Genomic DNA, 16,855 nt, shown 5'->3' with positions numbered 1-16,855 from the left:
GCACAGCAGGGCGAAATATTAGCAGTATTTTAAAGATGATAATTAAAATTAAAGCTCAGTGTGAGGAAATTGGACTGTTTGAGGATTAACAGCAGCACCGCTGATGCCCGTGGAGGAATTAAATCCTGCTGTGTCAATGTTATCGAGGAGCAATTCACCGGTACATATCACACACACAAAAGGCCAACTAACAGGTCTTTAAGCAGCTTTTTCATGAGGGTACAAAAAAGAAAAACGCTTTAAATGTTAACACACACCAGCAAAATGATAAATAAAAGTATACAAAAAAAGTTGTAGGGTCACTATAATATAGAAGACACCAGACTTTTATTTGTGTGTTGAAAATATAGTACTTATTTTTAGGATAAATTATATAATTATGCGCAAATTATGAAAAATGATACATATGACAAGAATACAATTTACAAAAGCAACTGACGCAAAAAAATGGAAAAAGTCATGAATAATTTGTTAAAAAACTATTGGAAATAAACAACAAGAAATATTATATTCTGTATGAAGATATACAAAATATTTCTTAATAATGTGGCAAACCATGATAATAATGATAAATTCTGAAAACATTGGGAAAACAGATGTCAAAATAGTAAAATAACAAAATAAAATGAATAGAAATTTTCTGAAAATGGTGAAAGAAATCATTTACATTCTTTAGGAAAAAATAAAAATGATGAAAATAAATGACAAAAGAAGCTAATTTAAATATAATGAAATAAAAGACAACATTATAATATATAAAGTTGAAAAAAATGAAAGTATTTTTTTTATTATGGAAATTAACAATAAACTTTAAAATACAAATGAATAATAAAATAAATGATGGAATTTAAAAATTATGAAAATAACTGATGAAAGAAATCATAAAAAAAATAAATGCAAATTATCATGGCAGACAGATAAATCAATCTCGGTTTATAACTCCAACCAAAGACTAAAAAATACACAAGACATATCACTTGTATAGTTTAGAAATCTGAAACGGTCAAAATGGTAAATGAAGCCCCGCCTACTAGTACAGGAGCCAATCATCGATCGTTATAGACTGACGTTTCTCTGACATGCTTTTATGATAGTTTTTGTAATTAACAAACGCACTGGAATCTCAGAGAATATTTGCTTCACAGACATATGAAATATATCCACATAAAGCTTGGAATCTGTACTTATAAACGAACCAACTCTCAGAATTAAAGGTACGCGAGCTGTCACTGGGGTGGTACCTTTTCAAAAGGTACACATTTGTACTTAAAGGGTCCATATTGGTACCTCAAAAGTATGTATTAGTACCTAAAATTTTTAAGATGAACACTTTTGTACTTTAAGTACCCTCGAGGTATTATCATGCAACTTTTAGCTACAAATTTGTACCTTTTGAAAAGGTACCACCCCAGTGACAGCTCACGTACCTTTATTTCTGAGACAGTACACTTAAAAACAAAAGTTTTTGGTTTTGTAATCTGTATGAAATGAATGTGAGGTACAGTCCGTCCTATCAAACGCACATCCATGACAGCAACTACTCAAACACCCACAAACTTGTAAACAAGTCTCTGTCATTTCTGGAAGAGATCTGCCATCAAGACCAAGTTGTGAATTACTTGTGAAGACCAGCGCAATCTGACGAAGCATTATTCAGAGGATGATAATGTGTAACACGGCCATAAATGAAGTAGAGTCGTGATCTTGTTCCTTTCGAGTGCGCATGCGCATTAGCTTTGGCAACCTGAAAAAAAAAAAGCTGATTTTGTTTGATTCCAACATTTAGAAACAAAGTTTATGGGACAGTTGTTGTTTACTTACATTGGTGATTCCAGTCCAAGAGGCACTACAAAGATGGCGACCGAGTAAAATGACTTGCCTTAAAGGGACTTTGCTACAACATTACATGTGGCAATTTCAGCATCATAACTCTAAGAAAAACTCTCCAAGCACAGTATCACAAACAAATCATGTATAATGTCAAATTAATCTGCACTAAACTCTGGCTAAACATTAAACTCTGGCAAAATCCTAAAAGATACCATTTTGAGACCAAAATGATGCAGCACAAATTCATCCGCCGATGTTTAAAAACGACTTCATAAAACTGGAAAAGCTATATACAAATGCCCCTGTGAATCAGCCACACGTCAGTTCACATGGGCCTCATTTTTGGCCGGAGCCGAAGACCATGGGACGCTTCCAAATGTTTGTGTGTATTCAAGATTTAGACCTACATGAGATGTGTTTATATAAACCGTGCGTGCCATTTTTGCACGGCTGCGGCTCCTGTTGGGTTCCTGTGCGGTTCATCCAGTCGCACTGTTACACAATCGCATTCATCATCCAAAATCAGACGGAGCTAAATGCAGAAAAGCTTTGAAGTTCTGCAAATGAGAAGCACTTGACTGACATTAGGGCAGAGCTGAATGGATGCTGCCACCTCTCTCTGTCTCCTGGCAGACAGCGAGGAGAACATGTCCTTGTTTTTGTTTTGTTTTTTTTTCAGGACGCTGAATGGAAAGCAAGCTGGAAGGGAGAACTCGGTTGGAGGGTCTTCAAAACAGCAATAGTTTCAATCTTGAAGGCTTCCTGAAACAGAGCGAGTCTGTGAGGACAAGCACCTTGTTCAATAACTGCGCAGTCAATGGACTTTTGTTAGGATTGTGTAACGTTGTAAAACCAGGGTCAAAGTCCTCATGTTTCGGGCTGAAAGAGATTTGGCGTTCATAGAAGCGTAACCTGACCCCGAGGAGCTCACCGACTGAGTACAAAAAGCGATAGGGACATTTTATTACCGGGCAAATGATAAACTTTAAAGGGTTAGTTAACCCCGAAGTGATTCTGTCATCTTTTACAAGCCCTCACGTCAATCAAAAGTTTTGTCTGGACATTTGCATATCCTTGACAATATTTTGAATGTAATCTAATGATGTTGGTCCTTCAATTAGAAGTCAATTCACCCCGAAAAATGTAACTGTAAATAAAAATGTATATTTTATATATATATATATATATATATATATATATATATATATATATATATATATATATATATATATATATATATATATATATATATATATATATATATATATATATATATATAATTTTTTTATTTTTATTTTTTTTAATTTTGCATCTCTGGTTATCCTGTGTGGTTTGTTTTGGTAAAATGGAATATAACTGTAAAAATTTTGTATTATTATCATAAAAACCTTTGTAATAATCCAAAAAAAAACTAACAAAAAGCGCTCAAGGGGGTAACTCAAATAAATGGTCGGTGCTTTTTGGGTAAGGGATACATCAAAACAACAACAGAAATCAGTCCAAGGCACTTGAAGAAAAGTGAAAATTTTAAAAAGCCTTTATTCACATGGTTAAATCTTAAAAAGCCTACGCGTTTCGGCAGGGAACTGCCTTCACCACGGTAACCTCAAGGTAATAATGTCTAGCATCAGATCTTGAAATGTGTAAATGCCTTTTTTTTTCATCAAAAAAAGCTGCCTTGTTGGTTGGAACTTGGTGTTTATATGGCAAAAAGAGTAAGAAGGAAACATAATGTTCATTACGTTATTGTATTTTGGTACGATCTTTCAATAAATAATAATTAAAATCTATTCAAATTCAACCTGTTCAATAAAAAAATGAAATAAAAACAAAATGTCTCTTTTAACCTAAATGTTAGATTAATATTTTGCAACCATTTTTCCTGCCAGTAAGGGGTTTGTGTTGGCACCGCTAAAAAACTTTGGAGCATTGCCATTTTATTATGCATCGAAACATGAATATACCAAATGCGGAAACAAACAATGCCACTAGTTTCAGCCACAAGGGAGAAATGTGATATTTTTTGCATCATATTAATATTGAGTACTGGGATATAATTGCAACAATTCTGGCATTCAGTCATATTCCTTGTTGTTCAGATACTAAACATTCTTTCATAGCAAATACAATAGAACATTTTAGATGGACTTTGTTACTATGGCAGATATATGCTACACATATATATTCCTAACAGTTTCCATATTTTGTGTTTTTTGTTTATTTGACGGTTGTGTATTGCATTATGGGACGTTGGTCTGTGCTCTGTCGTCTTTTGATGTTGAAAATTCAACTGTACAGTTAACAAAAGTGAGCTAGTAGTTAGAAATAATATAATGTATAAGAATATATAATGTATAAAGAATTGTGTGTATAACAAAACAAAAAAAATGTACTGGCAGTTTATTACAATGTATTTACAGCTTAATATACCAACCCAGTAAATATATCACTTTAAACAAAAAAAACTGTTCATAAGTCATTTTTTCAAACATTTCAAGGCTATAAGTTATTGGAAACAAGATCAAGGTCCCATAATACAATTCAAAAGCATAAATTAATGGGGAAAAATTTAAAACATTTATCACAAAATATGGAAAACTGCTAACTTATGGATTTTTTACAGTGTTTGATGAGCTACAAAAAACATTAAAGATAAAGTAGCTACAATTTTATCAGATGGCAATGTTTTTGTTAATAAAAATCAAATAACATCTGCATCCGCATCTCACTTTCCTGCTACTCTGCACTTCTAATACAACATTTGTTATAATAGTCGCAGTAGTAGTAGTAGTAGTATGTGCTGGTGCCACCATCTGTAGAACTTGGAACTTCTCATAAATGTTAGTCTGAAGCCCTGGATTATAGCCTTGGGAATTTAACAAAACAGCACATTGTGAGCCTGTTTGCATTTGACAAGAACCCAACAGTACAAACTGAAAAAAGGGAGGTGCACCTAACAATTTACTGCTTTTTTCCACCTTAAAATAAGTCTACAACTCTGATATAGATTTATCTTTTTCTTTCTCCATCTCAGATTATTTTTTTGTTCCGAAGATAGACAAAAGTCTGGGTTTTTAACAACACAAGTGTGAGTAAAATAAATGACAAAAGCAAATCAATTTTACTTTGAAATTCTACTATAATGCCTATAACAGCCCTATAATAGTGATCATGATTATATCAGTATCATCTTTTCGAGCTACAGATCACGGTGTTAAATACACTTTTCTAGGGCAACAAAGGTGGTGAATAGATGAATGAATGCGGCAATCAATCATCTTAATGGCCACTTGGGTTCATTATGAGCTTTTGTCCGACATTATCTATGAAAAAAGAGAGACAGCCAGACAGGACGACAGGTTGCCATGTTCGCAGGGGGGCTCCATATGTGTTGTGAGACCCGGTAGGAGATTTGGGGGAAGTGGCATCATATGCGTGTGTGTGTGTGTCCTCAGGAGATTTACAGCTGTCACTCAGAAGAAGAAGTGTGATCTCACCGCATACACTCTTTGACACCTGCTGACACCACCCACATGTTTGGCCACACACTCACACATACACTTTTCCCAGTTTGACAGAAATGTACACACCTGCCAAAACACCACACAAGGCCAGCTAATGGATCTGTGGTTGGTGACAGTCTCCTAAACAAAGCGTTTAAAAGCAAAAAGGCCGTTCCATGTGAACCCTGAAATAGACCAGAAACATTACTGTGACAATTCACTCAATCTCAATCTCCCTCTTCGTGACGCTGATACAGAGTTACTAATTAAAATGATCAACTAAATTTAGACACAATGGCTCCCCTCGTACACATGCCAAAGTCACACTTACGGATGTGACAAGTATTGGTATATTGAAAAAACGCAGGCATGCCTGTTCATTGAGTCATTGTATTGAGGGCCATATGCAGATCCAGTTTGTCAGAAACTAGCACAAACAAAACAGAGGTGTTGAGGAGTCTGACCTTAACACAGAGTGCAGAAAGCTCGACTTTTCTTTCCTTCCATGGATTTTTGTAGTCTAAAAATTTACTTTAGGATGTAAGGTTAGGTACCATAGGCATTTATGTAAGCCTGTAAGACATTAGAGTTAATGATATATAAAAATACCATATACTTTAGGGGTGTAACGGATCACGGTTGATTCGTGATTCGTTCAGAACACACGTGACCCACAGATTAATACATTTTTCTTTACGTTACAGGGCTTGCAAAATTTCGAAATTCCCGATAGCCCTTTGTGCAGGCACTTTTCAGCTTTGGTAGTTTGAATATAAAAAGTAGCCCAAACAGAAAATACTTATAACGTGTATTCGGTCTTTCTTAAGCACGTGTGCTTGATCGGCGAGCGCTCTAGCATGCACTTTCAACATCTCGCATTACATTTAAAACTTAGCTCTTTCTGCTATTAAAATATCTTAGGCGATTTCTGTATCTGAATCTTATGTCAGTGCGATTTCTGAGTGAGTGACGAGTGTTTGTGTGTTTCGGTGCCACGCATTCAGTACAGAACAAGCGATTAAACTGACAAAAACACTGCATTATTTGGGAGGTAGTTGATAATATTGTGGCTTTTCTCCTTTATTATCAATTGGGTTTACTGCTGCTGTGTCAGCCGCACAGCACAAACAACATTATCCACTTTGTGATAGAATGTAAAGGTACTAAAATATATTTTTTTCTCCCACTGGCCCACCGGGCAGCCCGAAAAAAAAACAATAGCCCCGGGACATCGGGCTACCAGATTTTGCAAGCCCTGCTTTACTAAATTTGTAAGGATCACAGAGAGATCGCCTCTCGCATCATTTGAATCACATATATGAAAGCATTTAGGCTTGCCTGTAAAATATAATAATGATGGAAGAAGTTTTGCTAGGTTATTCGAGATGTGGTGGGTATCTTAGGTTATTAAAGGTGTTTTCTGTCATTACTTGTTTAGCCTGCTTTACTGCATTCAGCGTAAGCACGATTAATGATTAAAAGATCGGGATCTCAACACCCACGCAACATAAATTATAAATTATTTGCATACGTTTATTAATTACTGGAATCGCTGCATTCAAATCAGTGTTTGAAAAATGCAAATAATCTAAAGAGAGATTAAGTCTTTATTTTACAAACAGTCCAATAACGCAGAAGTACCGTGATGACGGTTTATAGCTTAAATAGAACCACTGATGTTTATGGTAAAGATTAAAATCGCCATTATATGTATTTAACCTGACAGGCAGTAATTACATTGTTTAACCAATAGGTTTTTGTCATCAAAAATGAGCCACTGAATAATTCTTCAAAAATGAAGTTTTTGAAAAAAGTTTTATGAGTAAATAACTGATTCATTTATATTAAAAAAATGAGACTAAAAATAAATGCAGGTTGTACAAATTATAATGTTAGATTTAAACATTCAAACATTAAAATTAAGAACCCACAATATATTGTTTGAGCATCGATATTGCAATGCATGCATCCACAATAGTCACATAGCAAGATCTGCAATGTTGAGTTGGGATTGTTGTTGACCAGAATCGACTTGAATAGAAATAAGATTTGGTGAGACACAGCAGAATTTAAAGTACATTAAGAGAAAATAAGCAGCATACGATATAAAAAAAGATACATTTTATTGAATTGTTAATATGATGAAGACTATGCAATGCTCCTTCAGATTTATTTTGCATACAATTTGGATTGGATTAAATATCAAACACCAGCTGACATCCATCCAAATAAAAGACCAATAAAATGCATGCAAGCCATCTATATGGCACCTATATTGTCCCATTTGCCCGTGTACTGTATTAGCATTAAATCAGCTGCAGTACTTTCTGGGTATCAGCTGTTGAAAATCTCATATTGATCGAGCACTAACTCAGAGCGAAAAAGAGTAGAACTCTTTCCAAAAAAAATAAAAGCAGATCTATGTCTTCTCAGTAGGGAAGGACACCTGTGCGGTTATCCATACACAAATCAATGACCGCTGAAGCATGAGACCGCATATAAACTACATTTAAGAGAAGCGAAAGCATAAATTCCCATGATCCTCCAACATAATATCTCTCACGATGAACATGAAACCGCCAGGCCAACAGTGTAAACGGAAGTCTGAAATAAACATAACCTTTGTCCCATGATAATGCGGAAAAGATATGTGAGAAACCAAATCTGCCTTCTTTAACCCCTGAAGACGCGAGCTGTTGGGACACCATAACATGCCCTGACATGTCTCCATCTAACACTTCCTCTCCACCTCATTCCCAATAATTAAATATGATGCCCGAAAGCCACATTCGGAATTAAATAAAAGTGGAGAGAGAGAAATCGAGGTTGCATATTGCGGTGAAGCAACGGCTTCTCGATAGACATCAGCCTTTGTGTGGCTTTTTCATTATTCTCAACACAACCTACTAGTGCAGATCCATTAGCGTGACATAGGCCTAAATTAGCGCCCATAGAAATCCATTAGCGTCACCGTATATGAGGAGCTCAAGTGCTTTTCTCAAACTGACAAGATGCTTTCTTCAATTGCGTGGGGAAAAAAAAAAGCTGACAGAGAAGGGCAACTTGCAAAAGGCTGTTCTGGGGCATACACAATTGCAAAGGTTAACTGACCTTACCTCTAGATTCATATTATTATCATTGTGTGTGTGTTTATATTTTGAAATGTGATTCAAGTACATGAGCTGTTTCTGTGTCAGATGATAACAAAGACTCAATTTACAATTAAAATTGACCTTTAAAAAATATTCTGCATTAAATAACACAGAAAAGGTCACTATAACCCAGGCATGAACCATATTTGAGGTCTTATTGAGAGTTCATTGCTCGGAGTCAGATCTTTTCAATTAAACGGTCGATCAGTTCACAAAACCAGCCTAAATGCTTTGTTCATGAATCATTCAAATGATTTTAAAAAGGTATAAACTTACAAATAGCTCACCCAAAAAACAACATGTTCACTCGAAATTAGGCATGGGACTATAACCGGTTTCAAGGTTTACCACGGTTTGGAAAAGTCAAGGTTTTAGAATTTTCTGTTAAACCATTCCTAAGGTATATGTAAGATGTTTTTAATGCGTTTGTAAAGAAATCTGTGTTTCCTAAAATAAAATGTATTTTGTTCAACGGGGGCAATTTTTTTTAACCCAGACATTTAAAAAAAACTTATTTTAGAGCAGTAATCACAATACCATGAATCCGTGATATTTTTATCCAAGGTTATTATACCGTCAGAAACTTATACCGATGCTATATTGGAAATAATTATATACTCATGCCTCCTGGAAATATTTGGATGTTTGTATAGTAAATACAATGGTCTTTTAAACGCAAATTCTGTCTTTTAAATGTATTCTGTTTTTGAACCACATTAGCTTTTAGATATCCTTATTTATTCATTCATTCGTTTTAATGTCATATCAGCAACATTTGCTATATTCATGGCAAAACCTATACTAAACATACAACATATAACATGCAATCATATCGGTTTCTTAATAAACATTCATTGTAAACAAAATTATAAATAAAATAACAACACTGAAAAGTTTTTTACAGTCTTTTAGTGTGATTGATGATAAATATTCTAAAACTTTTTCTAGAAGAGCTTTTCAAACATTTCCCTTCAAATATTTCTATAGATATCCTTAAGACTAACATTTAAAAGAATTAAAATAAAAAAGCATGCAGTGAAGTTTTACAAACTCATTTCGAAGAGGAGCACGTGATGTGATTGATTGCAGCTGGTCTCTTATCTGTAATCAGCAATAATCCAATCAGATTGATTCAAGCCTTCAATAAATAGACAGATTTCGCCCAACTACCTTATCTTTGTTTTGGATGAATCCCTCCTTCCACCCCATCTCCTCCTTTTTCTTCTTTACCAGGAGGAGCTCTCAAGACCTACCTGATCTCAGACCCCCTTATAGCTTATTGACCAGGTGGGAGCCCTGGGCTCAACTATCTCCGAGCTCAGGGTTCTCTCCCGAGAGCAAATAATAGCGTCAAGCAATATCTAAAAGCTTTATATTAAATCACTGTTGCACTCAAATTATTTCGCTGCTTGTTTAAACTTCTGATTTAAAATGAGCTGTATCAACACAATTCTGGAGATTTTTTGGGAAAACGTAATTGTTTTATGTTCATTCATTCAATTTATTTTCGGCTTAGTCCCTTTATTAATCAGGGGCTGCCACAGCCAAATGAACCATCAACTTATCTAGCATATGTTTTACGCAGTGAATACCGTTCCAACCGCAACTCTTGCATTCACACACATACACAGAGCACAAAGCATAATTACTGTAATTATCACAATATTACATATTTAGTGCTTTATTAGGTCTATAAAATCTCCAATTATAGCCTGTATTGAATTTAGAAGACACACTGGATCCGGAAGAGCAGATTTATTTTACTGTATGTCATTTTGCTAGATAAAGAAAAGCTGGTAATATATAATGTTAATTTGTTGCTTTTAAGGCAGTTGGTTTAATTGCTTTAAGTAACGAATCACTTTTTACAGTGTACAGGAAATTAATAACTACAGAAAATATACAACAACTAATATTTCTTCTTCTGTAAATCCAGCACCGATACAGTATATCATAATAACAAAATGACAGAGAGAAAGGCCATTGTGATTAGCTCATAAATGAGTGGGCTGCGCAGGAAGTGAGAGTGACTGAGTGAACATCAAGACCACAGATGGGCTTCTACAAGAGGCCCAGCGCAGGATGAACAAGAACAACGAAACCACAAACACAGAGTCATACTGTACTACACACAGCCAACAGAAATCACACACAAACACCAATTATTCAGCACTATCACTAGTATAACAATCAACACTCTGATATCGCCAACCAAAGAACCTGTTGAGACACAAGTCAGCAACTCAAAACAGGAAGACAGAGAGAGAGTTTCACATGATTATCATAATTCTTTAATCAAGACTTACAGAATGTGAAGTCTACAAATACAAACACTAAAAATCCTCGGAAAGTGCATGAATGAGGCCACTGTGTACTGCATGCGTGTTCCTCATCAAGAAACACAAATAAACACAGTCATTGCTCATAGAAGATGAAGAATCGAGGAAGAAAGAGGGGGTAAAAGAGCGCACTCACTCTCTCTGTTTTTGACCATTGACCTTTAACCTTGAGGGGGCCGGATGACTTCCTGCTCAAGCAGCCCGGTCACTCTCATAGGAAGGAATCCGAACTAAGTTTTGTGCCCATTTATGTGTATTCCATTATGAATAACAACCAATTTGATAATAAACTGGCTTCAGTTTCTAGATTTTTCCACAAAGTACACTGTAAAAAATATCTGTTTATTTACTGTTTCCGTATTTTAAGTGTTTTCCATTTATTTATGGTTGTGTATTGCATTATGGGTCTTTAATCTCTGCTTAGTCGACTTTTGTCAACTTTTGATGCTGAAATTCAACTGTACAGTTTAACAAAGTGACTTTTATTGACATTTTAGTCGTTTAAAATAATATAATTTAATGGAAAAATAAAATAAATAAATAAATAAATAACAGAAAAATGTACTGGAAGTTTATTACTGGGTTTTGTACATTAAAATACAACACCAATACAGACAATACATTGCTTTAAAGTATTAAAAATATTAATAAGTCACTTTTTTGAACTTTTCAAGGTTAAGAATTGCTGGAAGAATGATCATGATACCATAATGCAACTCAAAAGCATAAATAAATGGGGAAAAATAAAAATATGAATCACAAAATACGTAAAACAGCTAATATACGCTTTTTTTTTTTACAGTGTAGTTACTACTTGACTTTATTTTAATGTGACACCCTAAGAAGTCAGGCTAATAGAAAGTTAATTGTTAATAATACCCTTCAACTGAGCTAATATTCGCCTAATTATAGTCATCAAATCAGTGCAAGAACTTAAAAACTAATGCAATCACAAATCACTCCTGATAATATTTTTTCACATCATTGGTATACCTAGGGTTTAGGATAAGATAGTGAGGATTAAAGTGGATTAAATGTGTTAGCTCACCCCAAAATGAAAAATCTGTCATCATTTACTCACCCTCACGTTGGTCCAAACACACAAGACTTCCGTTTGTTTTCATGAATGATTTTTCAAATCAAATCTAAGACTTTTTTTCCCCCTCTGATGAACGTCTATTAACTCAAAACTAAATAAATCCTGAATTATGTTCATCTTATAATGCTACCCTGTCTCTTCAGAACTCTTTGATTAAACTGGTTGATTCACATGGATATTTACTTTTATCTCTTCTGAGTGTAGAACAGAAAGCTTTCAGATTTGATTTAATACATTGCCATCTGTGTTTCAAAGATTTCTCATGGGCTTGGACAATTAAACTTTCATTTTGGGGTGAACTAACCTCTTTATGCACAAAAAATAAATGAAGAAATTTCCAAGAAACATTGTGCATTAGTACTAAATGCCATCTGGCGTCGCTTTCTCTATCTGAAATAACCATCCAGGTGAGCTTTTGAGCATTGCTGCCAATCTAGAGACATGCACTTGAAACTTCCAGTAAAAGATACAGCAGTTTAGTAATGCTTTAACATATAAACAAACATTCAAAATGATGATTAGTCGTGTAACATTTGCCAGCACTAAACTTCAACGCGATATAAACAACAACGCAGCCATCCTATTACAGAGGAGAGGGAAATTTGATTACCTCATTACAGTTGATTTTATCACAACAGCTTGTATAATATGAGAGCTGGGTGTAATTGGAAGAATAAACAAGCCAGGAGAAAACGAAATGAATGTAAGTGAAACTCTTCAGATGACGACGACAGGAACAGAGATAGCTTTACATACACACACACACACACACACACACACACAGGCTGTGACAAACGGTTCACGGACAATCGAACACAACATCCCATCATTAAACCTGGTTTTACATCCCTAAAGACCATCTTTGGCAGGATTGTGCAAGATATTCTATTCAAAATGTAGTTTACTTTTTTCGTCAGCAGAACATATTAAAAGGTTTTAATTGGAAATTCGTTGAAAATGAAAGTCAACTAGACAACAAAATAAAAAGTGTCCATATGATGGATTTTGGAAAATTTCCTTTTCAACCAGCTGAGGTTTAAATCTGGAAGTGTACTGTGTAGAAAGTCATTGACTCTCAAAATTCGATAGAGTCGATAATATGTCATGCACACGAATCATCAGCCATTTTGCTTTGACATCTAAACAAAACATTGCCTGCAAGTGTGCTTAAAATGCTCGAATATTAAAGACCAATGCCTATTATAAGACAATGAAAGTGTTTTATTATGTTGCATGGATACCTGTTGTAGGGGACTCCCAAAACGAAGCTATGGCTTATCATAATTCATATTCGGGGCACTTTAATACCCATGGCATGACAATACATGTCTTATAAAGTGAAACTACCAATATTTGCAAACATAATCTGCAATTAGTCCTCTTGAATTGTAGTCGCATGTGTATTATCATAAGTGATTGGTATGAATTAGATTTTTGACTCTCAAACTGCATTCTAAGGGTCTTCTGCCCTACTTATGATGATAAACATCAACCACAGCATAGATGACCTAAAGGCTATTTTTTGGGTGAACTAGCTCTTTAAGACAGCATATGTCTGGCATCAGCACAGTGTGTTAGGAGCAAACATCCTGCTACAAAAAGCAAACAGAGAAGGAAAACAGTTTGAGTTATCAACAACATGCAAACATGTGTAAAACCCGAAAATCCTGTTTCTGCAAGACCTCAAGGAATTGGAGGCAAATCTGGTTCATAAACCCTGCACAGAAGCCAACATGACACTGGCAAAAAAAAGTATCATGTTTTTCTGACAATCCAAAAGCATAATAGTATGTATTATGACCATGTAAACACCATGGTAAATAATGTCAGTAGCATTTTACCCACGCGGTACATTCGGGTAAACGATTTAATCGACTTCGTTTATCTTTGCACATTCTCGCGACTCCCACTCGTGATTTATCGCTTATTTACATATTTAAGCAATCAACTGATACCTGAAACAATGCCTTACAAAAGTTGCACATCAATAACACTCTACGATTGTTTGTTATAAGCGTAGCAAAGCTTTAAACGCGATGCCCGTGAGTCCACTTTTCACAAATCACTGCTTCAATCTGCTTTAATTTGAAAGAATGTCACAATTGTAGCGATAACAGCAAAAGTGTGATCGAGAAAAGCGCGAGACTAAAGAAAACGAGGCGTTTATATGTTAGTTTCAAACGTTTACAAACACTTGCGACGGAGAAATGTAAACCACGCATCTTAAAACAAACCGAAAGTTCCACACTTACCTTTCCGAGAAACAACTCGCGACGGCGGATCAAGATTTCTTGTCCTTTAAACTGCAAGAGTCCGATCGCGATGAAGCTTTACATTATTCGTCTCCCAAAAACAAGATCGCCGAAGCAGGAGGAAAAAATAAAAGCGTATTCCTTGAGAAAAGCCGGGGAGGCAGTTCACTTTGTTAAGGGAAATCCGAGGAACTATGGGCGATGTTGGGAATCCAATCGTCGAAAACAATTCCTGTCTTTTTTCCACGCCCTATAGGCTGAGCTTCAGAAAGCCGCCAGGTGCGCGTGAAGTGTGGATGTTCACGGGTACCTGTGTGAGTTTTTGAGGGATTTCGGAGGAGCAGAAGAGCCCGCGGCTGATGTTTGAGGACACTGGACTCATCTGGACCTGCCCGACTGACCAGGGGGAGCACTCGAGCGCGCTCTCGCCTTCACGCGCGCTCTTTCTATTACACTGGTGGTCTCTCTCTCTCTCTCTCTCTCTCTCTCTCTCTCTCTCTCTCTCTCTCTCTCTCTCTCAATTTACATTCAAGTTTTTTGGGGGGCGTGAAATTGCATGTTATATTATCCAATCCAATGATAAAATAATAATAAATAAATAAATAAATAAATAAATAAATAAATATTATTTTTATAGTACAAATAAAATATCTCAGCTGGAAGGGCATCCGCTGTGTTAAACATATGCTGGATAAGTTGGTGGTTCATTCCACTGTGGCAACCTCTGAATAATAAAGGGACTAAGCCGAAAAGAAAATGAATGAATAAAATATGTTGAAAATTCAGTTTTAGTAAAGTTAATGTGTAAAAACTACAATAAAAAATACAATTATTATTACTTTTATTATTTATTCATTCATTTTCTTTTCGTCTTAGTCCCTTTATTAATCCGGGGTCACCATAGCGGAATGAACCGCCAACTTATCCATCACATGTTTTACGCAGCAGATGCCCTTCCAGCTGCAACCCATCTCTGGGAAACATCCATACACACTCACCCACACTCATACACTACGCACAATTTAGCCTACCCAATTCACCTGTACCACATGTCTTTGGACTGTGCATGGTGGAAACCGGAGCACCCGGAGGAAACCCACGTGAACGCAGGGAGAACATGCAAACTCCACACAGAAACACCAACCGACCCAGCCGAGGCTCGATCCAGCAACCTTCTTGCTGTAAGGCAACAGCACTACCTACTGCGTCACCATGTCGCCTTATTGTATTATTATTTATTTTATTATTTTTAATTTATTAATAATAATAATAATAATAATCATAATAATACAATAACCGCAAGTTAATTTAATTGGTGTAATGTTTTATAGTATGGCTATATTTAAATAAATACACAAAAATTATGACATGATAAATTAACATAATAAAGTATAAAACAATACATTTTCAGGAAACCCAAATAAATTTTTTTTCTTTCTGTGTGTGTGTGTGTGTGTGTGTGTGTGTGTGTTGCCTCTTTCATGGCTGCTGAGTCTGGAGTAGGATTCGTCTCTACTTTTTCATCTCTGATAGTGATGAGACATTTTTGCAGATAAAACTTTTTTGTTTAGCCCCCGGTTTGTTTGAAGTTTCTCTTTCATTGGCAGATCCTAGATCCATCCTGCCTTTACGGCCTAGAATAAAATGCTTGAAACTGCATTTTTCCAGGGTGGAAGTGGGATTCAGAAATAGTGGTTTGCTTTAACCTTGCTTCAAACACCCTTAAGGCCCCCCGTGGGCCCCTGCTGCGAAGCCTGAGCTGGAATAAAGGACTGATCTTTTCCTCTCCCTCCTACAGTAAATCACAGATTTGCCGTAATCTGGCTCATGCTGAGACTGAGATTAAGGCCAGACCAATTGTAAATCATAATCAAAGGACAGATATTAAGGATGGACTTGGAAAATAGTGTTGCGACAATATACTTAAGCCCACCTCTTTCATTATTATTCCAGTGTTTTTGATTTTTACGGCTGCCCGTTTTGAAGATTAATATTTGGTTGAGTATATGAGAATTGTGAATAATACAGGTTTATAATAATAACAGTTTCACAAATCTTTCCAAAAATAAATAAAGACAATTCAATGAATAAAATAAAATAAAATAAAATAAAATAAAATAAAATAAAATAAAATTAAATTAAATTAAATTAAATTAAATTAAATTAAATTAAATTAAATTAAATGCGACACTGTGGCACAAAAAGTTTGCATTTTTTTGTGGAGTTTGCATGTTTTCCCTGTGTTGGTTTCCCCCACAATCAAAAGACATGCGCTATAGGTAAATTGAATAAACTAAATTGGCCGTAGTGCATATGTGTTTGAATGAGTGTGTATCAATTTTTCCCAGTACTTGGTTGCAGCTGGAAGGGCATCTGCTGTGTAAAACATATTCTGGCGGTTCATCCCACTGTGCTGACCCCTGATGAATAAAGGCACTAAGCCGAAGGAAAATGAATGAATGAAAATAAAATAAAATAAAATAGCAATACTGTATGTAAATATAAATATGTAATCACAAAATGATAAATACTTTGCATTCAATATTCTCAAAGCATCAATTCATACAAAATAAATAAATAAAATAGTAACAAAAAAGAGAAAGAAAATATAATATAACAAAAAACAACAAAAAAATAAACAAAACGCTAGCATTGTGAATAAAATAATAACTGCAATTTA

At 35.2% G+C, this 16,855-nt stretch overlaps 1 protein-coding gene across 2 annotated transcripts in view; it reads right to left on the bottom strand.

Moving 5' to 3' along the window:
• plxnb2a.1 (plexin b2a, tandem duplicate 1) overlaps positions 1-14,578 on the bottom strand; it is a 164,799-nt gene extending 150,221 nt beyond the window's left edge. For both annotated transcript variants that reach the window (XM_056455782.1, XM_056455781.1), the window contains exon 1: positions 14,176-14,578. The gene's annotated coding sequence lies outside the window, so the exon portion shown is untranslated. The remainder of the gene's footprint in view (positions 1-14,175) is intronic.
• Between the last annotated feature and the right edge of the window lie 2,277 nt (positions 14,579-16,855).

The sequence above is a fragment of the Danio aesculapii genome, chromosome 4 (assembly GCF_903798145.1).
Source record: "Danio aesculapii chromosome 4, fDanAes4.1, whole genome shotgun sequence".
In the NCBI taxonomy this organism is placed as follows: domain Eukaryota; kingdom Metazoa; phylum Chordata; class Actinopteri; order Cypriniformes; family Danionidae; genus Danio; species Danio aesculapii.
The sequence above is the reverse complement of the archived record's forward strand: the minus strand, read 5'-3'. Positions and strand labels throughout refer to the sequence as shown.